At 40.0% G+C, this 16439-nt stretch overlaps 1 protein-coding gene across 4 annotated transcripts in view; it reads left to right on the forward strand.

The window, feature by feature from the left end:
* Slc44a5 (solute carrier family 44, member 5) overlaps positions 1-16439 on the forward strand; it is a 355454-nt gene that overhangs the window by 215686 nt on the left and 123329 nt on the right. The gene's annotated exons all lie outside the window — the stretch shown is intronic.

A 16439-nucleotide genomic window follows, 5' to 3' on the forward strand; every position in this document is an offset into this window, starting at 1 on the left:
ACACTTCATACCCAGGGATAACGATGTTTTTGAGCAATTTTTTTTTTTTTTTTTTTTTTGTTTTTTTCTGGTACCAGGAACCGAACTCACGACCTTGCACTTGCCAGGCAGGCACTTTTGCCGCTGAGCTAAATCCCCAGCCCCGTTTTTGAGCAATTATTATCTTCCATCTTCTTGAGTTGTGACAGCAGCCAGAGTTGACCAACTGTTTAATTTTGTTCTCATCAGTAACTTGTGGATGGTATTAGAAAGGAGGGGCAATGCTATCACTAGCTACAAGACTGCTTTATATATTTGTGTCATACTGTCAGATTCTTACTATGTTTTTCTACTAGTGTCCTTAAGTTTAAAGGAAAGGCTTTTTACTTAGCTATAACTTTAAGGACAATTTTCCCCTTCTATCCAGAAATTCAGTTATTTATATAAAGATGAAAACTAATATTTTTTTCTATCCTCATGCATTTATTATTGCATTGGCTGAACTTGACACACAATGACAAGGTGAAGTCACTTATTTTTATATCTAGGATAAGTAAATATGCTGTTCATTTCCAACCTCTGGAAATTGTTTTTATATTTTCAGCAGGTGGGGGAAGGGTCTGGTGGGAAATGAAGGACATCATCTGTGAAACTAGAAGAAAATAAGGAGTTCCTCTAATGCAATTAGGGTATGCCATGGGTGTTTTATTTTCTTGTTTATTTCTTTTTCTATGTGAGTGCCTCATGTTGAGCAATAAAATACAACTATGGGGGGAGAGAAATATTAGAAAACCCAAGCTGATAACCTTCAAACTCAATTCATGTTCTTGTTTGCTTCCAGAGTCTCTCCTTAAATCAATATTGATCCAGAATTTTATTCCTTCTGAGAAGGTGTATGATTATCCAATAATTCATGGCTGTAGTATAGTACAAATTCACTGCTTTGTCACAGTAGTCAAGAAAACTCATTTTTTCAAAAGTGTATTTCCAGTGCCTGCTAAATGTGCATATTTCAGCACTGCCTAAAAACTCTGTCTGCTAAAAAGCAGCCCCAGTGCATTATGTGTGTTTTCCTTTCCCCACTCCAGGGAGGCAGATGCTGCTTCTTGCAGGTATTACATCCAAGTGTGGGACTGAATTGTTTATGATCTGTGGTCATATAGGCCGAATTATTTCAAACGGTAGTACAGACTGTTGAAAACTCTTCTTGTTATTGCAAAACCCTTACAATAGGAGATTTGGCATTTTTGATGTAATATAAGGTGATTTACCGTCCCATACATTCAGAAAGGTACTAGGAGAAAACAGCCATCCAAAAGCCATGATACCACTGTTTGTTTGATTTGAGATCGGTGCTGAAGGACTCTCACTTGCATTACTGTTCATCTTGCTGTGTCCAGTGTGGGGTCATAGTTCTGCCTGAGATGAACTCCTGGAATGTGCCTCATTTTCTGCATGAGGTATTGTCACTGCTAGGTGATGAAGGCTGAGGCCATGCCCTTTCTTTCACCCCCACCAAATGTATTCTCTCTTGCTCACTGCTCTGGAGTTGCCTTTATGCTCTCCTGGTGCTACGCCTCAGTCGGCACTCACCGTCCTATATCTGAAATGCGCCAGCAATCTTCCTGGTGGTTCATCTGCTTTAACTTTCCTATTGCCTCTGCAACCTGCAAATACATAAACACACTGCAGTTCTGTAACTTTTGCAGAAGACCTAGGGGCTGTGAGTCCTACTCCTGATAACATGCTTAATTCCTCTAACTGCTGTCATGTCTCCTTGCTCTGGCGTAGCTCTTCCTTACAGCTGAGCATGTCTCTTTGTCACTCTTCCAACATGATGTATTCTTTCCTGCAGCATGCTTAAAATTCCTCTCTTTCAAAAAAACTCCATAAACATCACACTGCACATTGAAATCTTTCTGAAATTGTAATCACCACTTAAATATGTCAATTCAATCAAAGTAGAGTTGTTATATTGATTCTATACTGATCCATTTTGATTATATATATAAAAAATTGAATTATTTCCCTGAAGGGTAAATTTTTTCCTACCTCTGTTCTTTATTTTCTCCCCTGATGTCATTTTATGGATGACAGATGAAATTTTTGGAGAGCAGAAACAATAATTCTCCCCAAATCATACAGCTTGTAGGTGGTAGAGATGGCAGTTTGTACCAGGTAATTGGATAGCTAATTTTGATTCACCACTGTGGGCTACTTCCTCCCTTCTTCTGTTGTAAACTCCTGCTGATCTTGACATCAGAAGGTGGATGCTGAGTTAGTGTTGGTGATGGGAGAGTCATTTCTCACATTAGTGTAATTCTAGGATCCCAGGCCTAGACTTCGGTCTAAGCTGGAGTCTATCTAAAATGATTAGACTGTCAAAATTGATCCCTGTGCTTTACTTTTATAAAGATAAGAGAGTAGAAAGTGATATTGATAATGTTTTAAAATTTACAACTATTTGAGTACCTATTATGTATATACCGGGCATTACTGTAGGTTATAGGAATAGGAAATTTGACAGGAAGTCAAGTTTCTGTCCTGAAGGAGATGTTTATGAATCCACCTGATAGGGTCATGTGTATTAGCTTTCTATTGCTACTGTAATGAATTACCTCAAACCGGTGGCCTAAAATAACACAAAGTCATTATCGAACATTCTGGTAGTCATAGAACAAAAACAGGGGTTGGCAGACTGCCTTTCTTTTCTTTTCTTTTCTTTTTTTTTTTTTCTTTTTAGTACCGCAAATTGAACGCATAAGCTCATGCCTCCCAGGCAGGCTCTGTGCCTGCTGAGCTATGCCCCTGGCCTACATTTCTTTACAGAGGCTCAGGGTGGAGGTGAGAGATCCAGTTTCTTTCCTTTTAGCCTCTAGAGCAGGCTTGTTCAACCCTGGTTGCCTCATAATGTGGCCCCATAACATCAACTTTTAATTTTTTCTAACTTTTAATATTTTTATGTGAATTTTGGAGATATTTTTCTTTCTTGTTTTGGTTTTTTTCCAGTACCGGGAATTGAACTCACTACTTTGTGCTTGCCAGGCAGGTGCTGTGCCGCTGAGCTAAATCCCCAGCCCCCTTTAGAGATATTTTTCATGACTAGGTTCCACAGTGCTTCAGCAGGGGCTGGGTGAGCATGAGAGATGCTAGGGAGGGGAGGGCACAGTCCTGTGTGACTTTGCCTCCTGGGCCTGCTCCAGTCGGTCCAGTCAGTCCAATAGAAACCCACATGTACCAGGCATTATATGTGCTTGTGTGGCTTGGAGGATAGCACAAAAATTGCCCGTAATTGTACAATGAGTGATCAAAAACTACAGTAACTGTTTAAACTTTTTAATAATTATTATAGCACAAGACACACTGCCAAGAATGATAAGTGTATTCAAAGAAAAGTGCAATATTTTGAGGCAGAATAATGCCAATGTGTTTTGTATTCTTTGATCTCACCTCATTGATAACCATTTACAGCAATTCCTATCAAACAAAAGACTTACAGAGGGTCCTCATCCACCATGTTCACCGGATCCACTGCCTTGTGCCTTCTGGGTCGTCTCAAAAGTCCCAATAACCCTAAGAGATACACAATTTGAATTGATTCAGGATCTCGAGGCAACCATAATAGCACAATCGAAGATACTGATGAAAGAGGACTTCCAGAGCTACTTTAGAAAGAGACAAGAATGATGGGCTAAGTGTGCTCAGAGCCAGGGGGAGTTTTTTAGGGGGTTAATGGCAATGTGTACTTTACTGTAATAAGTATTTTCAAAATTAGCATTCACTACAGCAGTTTTGATCACATCATAAATTTCAGCCTACCTACATACATTCATATGTGCCTGTAAAGACAGGCATTTATTGTTATTAAGCAGACATGTAAGCTTTCTTATTTAATTATTAAACTTGGGGTTGTTGTGTTATTTTACAAAATAATTTAACAAGTTAAAACAGTTTTGATACTTATATGCACTGACTGCATAATATATGTTTGTCAGTGCTGGTTTGTCCTACCTGGTGAGTGCATCCACCATTGGGAATAGTGCATATGCAAGTCACATCTCAGTCCTTACTGCATGCCTTTCTCCTCCCTCTTGTTTGTTCCATTCCCAGATCCCCTTCCCACCTCCACCAAATATGCCTTCCTGTTACCTATCGCTCAGCTTTTATTTTGCTTTTTAAAATTATTTATAATTTGGGTTTCTCATATAAGTGAGAGAAAGCATGAGATATTTAACCATCCATGTCTGATTGGTTTTAAATTGCATTATAGTCTCAAGGTACATCCATTTTGGTACAAATAATGAGGATTTATCCTTCTTTGTGACTGCATAGCACTCCACTGTGTATATACACCCCATTTTCTTTATCTATTCCTCTGTTGATGAACATATAGACCACTTACAAAATGTAACTATTGTGAGTTGTACTGCTATAAACATGGGGGTGCATCTATCACTATAATATGATGTCTTTAACTCTTTACGAGAGATACCCAGAAACAATATAGCTGGGTCAAATGGAATTTCTGCTCTTACTTTTTTGCAGAAATGTTCATTTTCCCCCACAACTTCACCAGTACTTGCTATTTTAAGAGTTCTTGATGGTCATTTTTTTTTTCTGGAGTAAAATTTCTGTTAGGCTCCAGAGTTCTCCGGTGCCTGGATCTTGCGGGGAGGGGGATCTGCCTGAGATCCAGTGGTCTAGGAGGCCATGTAAAGGTGCTGACCTGAGCTCCTATGTCTTCAGTCTTTAGTGGCCAGTGGGCTGGCTCCTACCCGTGAAGTCTGGAAGTCCTGACGGTGGGCAGGAAGGCACAGAGCACTGTGGTGTTTGGATGTGGGTGAGAATGCGCCCACTCCGGCACCTCTCCGGTGTCTCCCCCACACTGGGACCACTCTGAGCCACAGCACAGCCCTACCTGTTCCTGGGTTCTTGTCAGGATCCAAACTCTTGTTTCTTTCTGTTCCAAGGACTTGTGGGTCTCAACTCAATCACTGCCCTCTGAATGATTTTCTGGCCCCATCAGGTACCACAGTCGTTGTTTATATTTAGGGGAAGTACGTGGGTGCATTCATTTCATCTTTTGTCCTGAGGTCTGGCTCTTCAAGGCTGTGTCTCCCCCACCTTGCGCTGTATCCCCTTTTCTGCACTGGCTCCTTCTGGGCCTCGCCCTGCCTGACCGCCTACAATATTTTTACCTAACTTAGCTATGTGTAGTACTTCTACCCTCATCTTCTTCCTTGTGGAAGTTAGATACCTTCCCAAAACGATGTGGTCACTAGAGTTGGGCAATAGGCAGTGCTGGGGCTGAGAAATGATCCTGCTTTGTTCTCCAGACTTTTCTGATACTGGATGTTATCTCATAGGCTCCGCTTTGGGTTACCCACCCTGAGTTTTTCTTTCATTCTTGTTCCTGAAGACCTGCAGATCCTGGTAAGCAACCCCTGAGGGACTCATGAGTGCTGCTAGCTCTACTCTGACGTCTTCCTTCTCCATATTACAGTTCATATTTGATGTGGTCCATGACATTTTTTCATGCAGTGCAGCCTGGGTCAGTTGTCAAGGAAGACACCCATGGTCTGGAGGCTGCTCTGGTCCCTGGCTCTTGACTCTTTGCTCTTCCAAGCCAGCCTTGACCAGCTGAATCTTTCATTCATCACATGTTCCATTTTCTCCTTTGTCTCTTCTGTCCCCTTCTTCTTCAGCTGAATGAGACACTCAGAGACCATCACAGAAACAAGGAACAGGCGCATGTGTGGGCCTAGACTCAGCCTGGACTCAGGACCTGCTACCCATTAGGAGCATGATACGAATTCTTCCCTTACCTCTCATTCTCCCAAACAATCTTATCAACCTCTAAAATCAGGTGCATCATTGAAGTCAGGATACCTTTGCCTTAACAGCTCCAAGAATGAACGAGATAAGAAAATAAAACTGTCGGGGATAGTGGCCAAGGAGCAGAGGACAAACAACTCCTGGCCCTTAACCTGTTACTCCTTAAGTGCTTGATTTATGTTTTCTTCTGAGGCAGTGAGGGACTTAAAGCTGCTTTTGCTAAAAACAGTGAGTTGAGCCTGCAGATGCACAATGGTAGCTAAAAGTAGGCAGAATTTGGCCCCTTTGCCTTCATTTTGTACCTACCACCTTTATTACCTGAAAACTTTGGAGCAGATCTCTGCTCAGCTTTATATAGAGGTACAGTGATCACTTAAGGGCAGTCTGTCCAAATCACTGGTAATGCAAAGGTGGTTAGCCCTAAATTTATGTAATCTATCTCATCCCCAATCAAGACTGAGGACTTGAAGGTAAGAGATTTACAGAGATGTTCAACAACCAGATTTTACTTCCTGAAATCGGAATCTAGAAACCTCCAGTCATTGCCTTAAACCTGTGGTTGCCCTGGATTCCAACAGAGCTACAAAACTGAGACTGCCCCTGAAGCACGCATGTTCATCTTCTGGAGACCAGATTGTCTCCTCAGGTGATAAAGACTTCTCCAGAAGTGAGATGCAAAGCCAGACCTGAGGTGAGCAACCAAACCTAAGCCCACCTCAACAAACCCATAAGAGCTGCTCCTTTCTTTTCAGTGGGGAACCTGTCTGATCTTTTCATCAGAGCTGTGCCTCTTTCAGCTCCACAACCTGGAGTCCCTTTTGTACTTTCTCATCCTTTCTACCCCTGCAAAGCCTGTGCTTTCCCTTGTCATGTTCTGAAATCCTTCTGCAACAATATATCAGGAATTGATCTGGGCCAGGTTAAAATCCTCAGCTCTTTTTTCAGAAGAAGCTCTTTAAATCACATCATAGTGGCATAATGGCCCTTATGGTTGCTTTGAGTTTATCCAGATCATCCAGAAACCCTCCCCATTTCCTGTAATATATTCACAGGTTCTGGAGATGTGGATCTGTTTGGGAGGCATTATTCTATCTTTCATAGTGTATAAACAGATTCCTTTTGATACAGCCTGCTGAATAAAACCATGGAAAAAACAGAAGCATGTGTGTCTCAGAGTGAGTTGAATTAGCTGCTTTGGGGTGGAGTCATATGAAGGTTTTCAACACTGAATTCCAGGTAAACTGGGTGGCACCCGCCAACACAGTGGTGAATAGAATGCCATTGTTGTTCTTTGTGAGGGTGAGTGGAGGATTTTTGAGGGGAAGCACGGACTTTCTTAAACCATTTCCAAGAGAAAGAGGGGATAATCATGTAAGTTGGAGGGAACAGGATACACCAAGCCCTAGATTTTGATGGGGAATCATAAGCAGTTCAGAATTGCTAGAAGGTCAAGTTTAAGTAGGGAGTAGTAAGAGGAGAGGCTGGTCAGATGGGCCACATCATGAAAGTGTGTTACACTGACCACAGGAATATCTTCCGGAAAGAAATGGCAAATGAACATGATTCTATATTCCTTCTTGAGGCTTTGAAGGAAAGGAGCATTTTCTTGGAATCAAAATATAAGCCCTCTTTTATAGACATAATATAATAAACATATCTGAGCAAAGAAATAAGTACTGAATTATGCATAGTTCTCCTTTGGCTATTGTTGAATATTAAAACAGATCTTAATTTGCGCTAGTCCACTTTCCCATGATTTTAGAAGGTTATCTGACTTCGTGCTCAGAATAGGTCCTTTTAAAGCCCTAGACATGCATTTCATTTTAAATTTCCCTTTGCTCATTCCAGGTTCTCCAAAGAAATATATTCTTCAATGAATAAAATTAAATGTTTTAGATTTTTAATTTTTTTTTTTTTACTGGTGAGTGGTAGTTGCATCATTATTTTATTGGAGAAACAGATGACTTTGAAACAGAAGAGTCTTTCTAAGCATGACTGCCCGTTTTTATCTTGCCTTTTACTTTCAACTGAGCCATGTGAAATCTGTACCCAAGAATTGAATTAATTACCTGGACTATTTTCCTTCATCTTCATGAATTATTTCTAGTAAGGAAATTGCATTGTATGAGAACAGTGCAAAGCGTTAACTATAATAACAAATGTGTAGCTGTCTCTAATAAATGTTTTTCAGCAATTCCACTGTCATAATCACTTTGGTGACTAAAAACTCAAATAAAATCAAGATGCTTATATAAAATATTGACTAGCCTTAGGTTTCTTTTTTTTGCATTTTTTTAAGTAAGAAAAATGAATTGGATTTAACTAGCTAAGCCATCTGACAGCGAAGCACTGGGGCTCTTTAGCCAACCTCCCAGTCCATTCATTCCAGAGATGCAATTACAAGGCTTGAGAGCCCCGTGAAAGCTCTGCCCTGGATTGATTTGCAGGAAATAAAAATTTTGCATCACAATACAAATTCTGCCCGCATGTGGAGGCAGGGTGAAGTCATCACTTTCCGGCTGTCATTACTGTAAAGGATCCGCTAGATCTTATCATTTGACTGTGGTGTTAGTGTATTCTCAACTAAAATATGACAGGCTTTCCAATCAGAAAGTATCAACTTTTCAGACAGATTTGACAATGGCATTTCATTTACGCTGCAATCTGCTTTTTCACTTGGCGAGGTGCGTATCACACCAAAATTGGAGGTTTGCCTAGTTTTAAACGACTTTTGCCTATCCTTAATGTAAAAAACAGGTGATTACAGGATCAATTTAAATTCTTAACCCCTTTCAAGCCATCCTCTTTGAAGCTCCACTCATCTGTAGAATGACTTTAAGGTCATCAAATGAGTCACTTCCTGCTACATGGTCCAACACAGACTTTGGAATCAGACTGTTACTTTTGAAACCCGTCGTTACCTCTTGGCTGCATAAATTAGAGGAAATTAACTCACCCTCTGTGCTTCAATTTCTCGTCTGTAAAATGGAATAACAATGACACCGTCCACAAGGTCATTGGGAGCATTAAATGGATTAATAACTATGTCAGGGCTAGTGCATGGCATGGTTGACAGGAGTACAACTTGGTTATAACTGGAACTGTGCAGAGTAGCAGACCCATCTTACAGCACTTAGAGTAGATCCTAGTACACGTACGCACCCACTTAACAATCAGTTTTATGCGGGATGTCCAATAATCCATCTTTCTGACAATTCTTTAACTTTTTTCAACTTTTTTTTTGTTGCTTCCCATAACTATTTTATTTTGCTTTTTAATCCCTAACGTTAGTGATTCTCAAAATTCACATACTTGATGATGACCTGCCTTTCTCTTCATTTACTGCATAGGGTTTGGTCTTTTACGCAGAACTAGGGTTAAGAATTGTGTATGAATGAGGATAGAGATTATGAATTTCAGAACAAAGTTAAGGAGCCTGGTGGTCCCCAGACTACCTGTGTGTCACATTCATTTGGTGGAACATATAAAAATACAACTTCCGAAACTCATCACAGGATTGAAACATTTGGTGGTGTGAGGGAGTTGAAAACGTTTACCCACCAAAGTCTTTGAGATAGCTTAGTCAGATTTATATCCAGCCAGATTTGGGAACTCAGGTATAGAATGAGGAATAATACAAACACTGGTGCTGAAAATCAGAGGAAGAGCCAAGGCTAAGAGCAAAGAGGCCAGAAAGTGCAGCCAATGATTCACATTAGGCAAAAGCTGAAGCCTGTCAATTAATGGCATTCTTTGTACCCGATGGTCCCCTTCATGTCTCTATCAGGGTTCTTACCCAAAGTGTTAAGGCTAGGCCTTGAGTTTATATTTCTTATGCAATTCTGAGATTCATAAAAGCAAAGAGTCTGAGGGATTCATCCTTATATCCTTGCCACCTATTTATGGCAAGGATACTATAAAAGATGTTAAAATGAATTGTTAAAATGTCAGTCTTAACAAGAAAGAGTGAATAATTTGGAGGATGTCTGGCTGCACATAACCAACTTGAACTACTTCATAAAAGGAGAAGTAAGGCTGGAGGTGAAGCTCTGTGGTAGAGAGCTTCCCCAGTATGTGCAAGGCCCTGGGCTTATTCCCAAGAACTGATAAAAGGAAAAAAAGGTATAAGAAAAGGAAGTTCAGTGCAAGGGCTGTAGTGTTTCTCATGCAACTCAAACCTGGGCCTCAGGTGGGGACTAGATCACGATGCTAAAGACCACCAGGATTTCTGTCGCTGCTCCTCTTCCCACAGTTCCTTCAATACTTTTTTCCAGAAGTGGGATTTCTCTGTGTCTCTGGTTTTTAGGTATTATATTCTGTACTGCCCATTTATCACTGAACGGCAAAGCATTGAGATACAATACCTGGCACCCACAACGGGAAGGAAGAGAGGTTTGATTTGGCTCAGGGGATTTAACCCATAATTGGCTGGGTCCAAGAGAGAAGCACCATGAAAAGGGCATGGCGAAGGAATGCTGCTTAGAGTATGGCAGCCAGGAAGCTGAGTATGGGAACCATGCCTGAGAAGAAGGGATGAGGGGTCATATATATTGCCCAGGGTCCCACCCCCATGACCCACCCCCACATACTCCGGAACATACTTTACCAATCTGGTAGCATTTCCCTTTTCTAAAAAAAAGTGTTTTGGAATGCAGTACATGTTTGCAGTATATAATGAATATATTCACTGTTAGGAGTTAGTACATATAGACATCACATCTTATCCTTTTTATTTCCCTTCCTTCTCTCCTCTCTCCTCTCTCCTTCTATCCCTAGATCCTCATCTATCTGCAAAAGACCTATCTCCTGTTTCCTAAAATCTTAACTTTCTGTGTCTGTTCATTTAGCATTATGTACTCAAAGTGCATCCATTTTCCTGCAAATAACTGAAATTTATCCTTCTTCATGGCTGACTAGTACTCTGTTGTGTATATGTGTGTGTGTGTGTGTGTGTGTGTGTGTGTGTGTGTGTGTGTACATGCACCAAATTTTCTTTAGAAATATATAAGGAATTTCCAAGATTTAGCTCTTGTTGTTTGTGCTGCTATAAACATGGGTATGCATGTAATATGAAGTCTTTAACTTTTGGGGAAGATACCCAGAAGTAGAATAGCTGGATCAAATGGAATTTCTTTAATTTTTAGAGGAATCTTCATAACGATTTATATAGTGGTTGTAGTACTTTACATTCCCACCATCAGTATAAAAGGGTTCCTTTTTCCCAACAAATTTGTGAGAATTTTTGTTTTTTAAATACTGATAGCAGTCATTTTCTGGAGTAAGATACAATCTCAGTATTGTTTTGATTTGCCTTTCTCTAATGCTCAAAGATGCTGAACTTTTTTTCATGTACTTATTGGCCATTTTCACTTCTTTTGAGAAATGTCTATTCATTTCAATTACTCATTTTTTATTGTATATTTTATTTTGGGGGTCTAATTTTTTAATTTATTTATGTATTCTAGATATTAGTCCTCAGTCTGAGAAATAGCTGGAAATTCTTTTTCCATTCTATAGACTGTCTTCACTCTGTTGGTTGCTCCCTTTGCTGAAACATTTTAATTTGACATAATCCCATTTGTTGATTCTTGATGTTATTTCCTGTGCAACTTGTGACCTGTTCAGAAAGTCCTTACCTGTGCCTCTGTCTTCAAGAGTTTCATAATTTTATCTTCCAGCAGATTCAGGGCTTTTGTGTTAATATCTAGGCCATTGATCCATTTTGATTTTATTTTAGTACAGGTAGAGATATGGATCTACCAATATTGGTTCTACCTATCCAGGAAGAGGGGAAGTCTTTCCATTTTCTGATGTCCTCTTTGATCTTTTCAGTTTTTCAAAATACCTCTATTTTTATTATAGAGGTCTTTCACTTCCCTGGTTAATTTGTAAGTGTGTAATTTTTTGAAGTTATTGTGAATGGGAACATTTTCTTAATTTCTTTCCTGATGGGTTGATTATTGGTGTATAGGAAAGCTATTGCTTGTTATGTGTTTTGTCTCTTGCTATTTTGCTAAGTTTTTTATTAGTTCTAGGAGTCTTTTAGTGGAGATTTTTCCATCTTCTATGTAAAACATTGTGTAATTTACAAATAAGGGTAACTCAGTCCTGTTCTGTATGTGTTCTGTTTATTTCCTTCTCTTGCTTGATTCTTCTGAGTAAAGTTTCAAGAACTATATTGAGCAGCAGCTGTGAGAGTGGAAACACTTGTCTTGTTCACGATTTCCAAGCAAAACCTTTCATCTCTTTCCGATAATCTGCTACTTGTTTCCTAATCCAAAGCAGTTGACATACTAGGATTAATGGTCACACTTACTGTCCATTCTGATTCAAAATTCCTAGGATGAAGAATGTGAGTGGCCCAGTGTCCAAACCAGGTCCACTTGTCCATGGCCATAAAGTAGACACAAGAGAGAAACATGGCTGCTAAAGACACATCCCTGTGGATTGAGGGTACAAAGGGGTTGGTTCCCAGATAAAGGGGGATTTAGACACCGTACAGTTACCTGTGGAGAGAGGTAGAGTCAGACAAGCAGTCAGATAACAGAAGCTGGCAATGTGTCAGGGAAATCGGCGTTGAATACAGGCCCACTTGTCTCAAACAGGAAGCATTTTGCACAACTCCTGCTGGAGCTGGAACTGCAGGGCGACTGTGGGATTCATTGGTTTAATTGCAGGGCATGACCATAGGACTGACTGGGCAATGTGTGGGACCCAGGTAGATCCTTCATCAACTGTAGAACTCTGGACAAATTTCTTGACCTCTCTGTGTCTCATTTTTTATATCTGGAAAGTAAAGCTAATAATAATTTCCTACCCAAATAATAAAAATATTTTAACAAAGTAAAGTAATACATATAAAGCATTTAGTGTAGTGCTTAGGATTTGATGTTAAATACATGTTAATGATCATTATTTTAGTCACTTTGTAGCATCGCTTTACACCTGACTGATCCTGGTGTTCTCCTTTGTAAAGTTTCTTTCCACGTTATAAATTTTATAACTTCCCCAAATTTTAAGACGTGATTCTCTCTCCAGGGTCCAGTTGTTTTGTGCTTTGGACTCCTACTGAATGCTGAACACTGAAATTCAGAAGAACCCAAACTAAATTTGTATTCTTTTCCTTGCAAATTCTTCCACTCACTAACGTTCTGAATTTAAGAGCAGTAACCTTTCTTTCAACTTAGGTCAAAAACCAGGAGCGATAAGAATTACAATTTCCAGAAGATCTGGGTCACTTGATTTGAAGCCATTTCTGGTTTCTCTTTCACACACTAAATCCTAGCAGTCACCAAATTCTATTTGTCTTTTCCATGTAATTATGAGCATGGGGCTAATAGTAACCATTTATGAGGGCTAAGTGCCAGAGACTATTACAAGTACTTTTTATAAATATGAATCAATTTAATCCTTCTAGCAACTTTATGGGATATGTATTATTTTTATTCTCATTTTCAGATTTGGAAACCAAGACTTTAAAAGTGCGATAACCTTCGGGTCACCTCTAGCAAGCAGCCGTGAGCAGCCATTCAGACTCCAGGGCCCTTACGTCCAACACTCAAGCCTCACTGCTGCTCTTGGTGAACCTCAATCATCCCACTCTCTCTATTATTTTTACCACAACTTGGGCAGTGACTCGCTTTCCTCCACACTTCCATTACTGCAATAGATTCCTAGTAATGCTCTGTGACTTTGCTCATTGTAATACAACTTGGAAACTGCTGCTAAATTGCTCTTTCTTAAATGCTGATTCTCCTATGTCATTACTTTGTTGTAAAGCCTTATATGACTCCCTGTTGCCTCTGTTGTATGAAAAAAATTCCATCCCTGGTTTTTTCGACTTTAAGTAATGTAGTCCCACACCATCTATTCAGCTTTATTTTGTCATCTACCACCTCCACAAACATGCTATTCATTCCTGCCCCTGGGACTTTATTCATCTCGACCGGTCCAAACTTTACCAATCTAAAAATATCATGGCTCTATGAACCCCTCCTTTCTGATGTCTTTAGTAGAATGTGACTTTTCCCTCCCCTAGGGCTCTCATAACTCTATCCTCTACCCCTCTTATGAGACCATATTCTGTGTCACAGTTATTTGTACACTTTTCTCCTTTCTCTTTGTTGGCTTGTGGAAGGCAGACTTCACTAATTTTCAGATGCCTTGTGGTGGCTTTTTCAATGCAAAGCACACAAGTAATCAATAACTGGTTACAATTAATATAAGGGAATTTTGGTTCTACCACCAGAATGTTTCTCCTTTCCTTTTTGTTTTGTTGAATACTTTCACACACAGAAATCTCACTTCTTGGCCAAGTATGGCAGCGGATGTTTCTAAGCCAAGAATTCTGGGAGGCTGAAACATGAGGTTCACAAGTCTGAGCCCAGCTTGGGCAATTTAGTTACTTCGAAAGATCCCGCCTCAAAACAAAAAATAAATGAGCTAGGGATTTAACTCAATAAAGAAGGCCATGGGTTCAATTCCTAGTGCCACCCAAAACAAAAAACAAACAGAAACACTTCACTTCTTAAATGAAGTTCTCTTTACTGCTCAAGTTCTTTTTTTTATTTTAAAAAGAAGCCAAAATAACAACAAAGATAAAAACCAAACAACACCAAAACAATAAAAGTGATACACAATTTCAAAACAAGATGATAGGAAATTAACAACAGTTGTTATATTACATATTGTTATCTTCATCAAAGTTGCTCAGATCACCAGATGTAAGAATGCAACATTGATCAAACCATTAAAGAGAATGAAAAATAATAATAATAAAAATTAAAAACAATACGAGCTTCACTAATCAAGATGGTAGGAATTCAGTGCACACTTCTCAGATGAAGACACTCAAGTTCTTAACGAAACTTCTCTTCTCAGAATTCTTGTAACACTAAATATTACCAAGTCTTTGTCTGTTCTAATTATAACAAAATACCTTAGCCTAGGTAGATGAAGTTAATCTCTGAAATTTTTGGAAGCTGGGAAGTACAAGACCAGGACAGGGGTGGAGGTGGTATCTGGAAATAAACTGCTCTCTGCTTCCTTGCGATGTCTTCACATGGTAGAAGGGGAGGAGCACAGAGCACTAATATGGCAGAAGGGATGGCTTTCCAGTGACCAGCTGGCTTTCTGAAGCCCCTTTCATGAGGGCAAGTATCAAAAACCGGGTTAAATAACCCTAAGTTATTGCAGGATGATCAGGCCTGCAATCTCCCAAGCGAGTGGACGATGAAGGCTTAAATAAATCAGACAGTGGTAATGATTTTAGGGTACCAGGAGAGACTAACTCTCTTACAGCTTCAGTATTCTCTGAGTTAGCCAAAGACTGCTGTGGGCGGCCTGTATTTATTTGGTTTTCAAACAAAGGAGGAGAACACTCAAGAAAACATGAGAATATCACAGGACCTTGGGAGAATTTTCCCAAGTAGTAAATTATGTCAATCAGGAGAACTATGTTGTCTCCAGGAAGGCCTTCACAGCACGAGTGAGATGCCTGCAGCGGCAGTCTCCTTTAAGTGAATTGGGGTTGGAGCCAGACATCCTCAGTTGTGGCCTTCAGACAACTCACAAGTAAACACGGAAAGCCAATTGTTAATATTAAATCCTGCTCAGAGACACTTTGTAGTGGTCTGCAACAGGCAAGACTTCCAATGGGTGAAGCCCTCACAGCTTAATCACTTCCCAGCTAGCCCCAGTTCTTAATGGTACCACTTTAGGGTCATCAACATGAATTCTGGAGAAATGCAGACATTCAAACCATAGGACCATACCATTTACTACCTTATTAATTGTTTTATGTGGCATATTCATTGTTTATGTATTGCTACACATGTCCTGGTACATACAGAATCTCAAAAAGTAGCTGTTGAATAAATGACTAAGTCAATCTTGCTCACCAATTGTAAGGTCCCTGAAATAGGAACCACACCTTATGTATCTTCTGTGTCTCCTCACAACTCAAAGAGGATAATAGGGACTTTGTGAATATTCACTGACTGATTGGCTCATGGATTTCCACTGCAAATCTGTCCTGGGTTCACCGCTGCTGTGTCCTCAGTGTGATTACACTGAAGAGGCTGTGAGTTCTCTGGCTTCAGTTTCCCAGCCTGGGAGGGGTCAGGTTACTAACACATAGAGGTCTTTCTCCAACCCTTTTTAAAATTTTGTCCTTAACTCAGGACCAGACCTTCTTACTGGGACAAATCCCTAGACAAAGAGGGGGGAATGCTAGGGATTTAAGAATTACACATGCAGACCTTTGACTAGGAATGACCCGATAGTGTTTCTTGCTGTATAGTTGGGGAGAAAAAAGCCACTCTGTGAGTACCTTACGCTGCCAAGAGGAGGGTGATATACCACAATCATGATGCAACAGTGGATGACTAAGGCGTCTTGCAAAATGGCACAAAGTCTCCCAGTAGGTGTAAGACATCAATTAGGATAACACTCATATACTACAATAATAATTTTTGTAAGTCATCCAGCCAATATGGTAGAGAGAAGCAGTGACCAGTATTTGAAAGTCTTGAGGGGCTGGGGATTTAGCTCAGCGGCAAAGCGCCTGCCTGGCAAGCGCAAGGTCGTGAGTTCGGTTCCCGGTACCGGAGAAAAACCAAAAAAAA

This window comes from Chinchilla lanigera, unplaced genomic scaffold (assembly GCF_000276665.1).
Source record: "Chinchilla lanigera isolate Chin_1 unplaced genomic scaffold, ChiLan1.0 scaffold00022, whole genome shotgun sequence".
Lineage (NCBI taxonomy): Eukaryota > Metazoa > Chordata > Mammalia > Rodentia > Chinchillidae > Chinchilla > Chinchilla lanigera.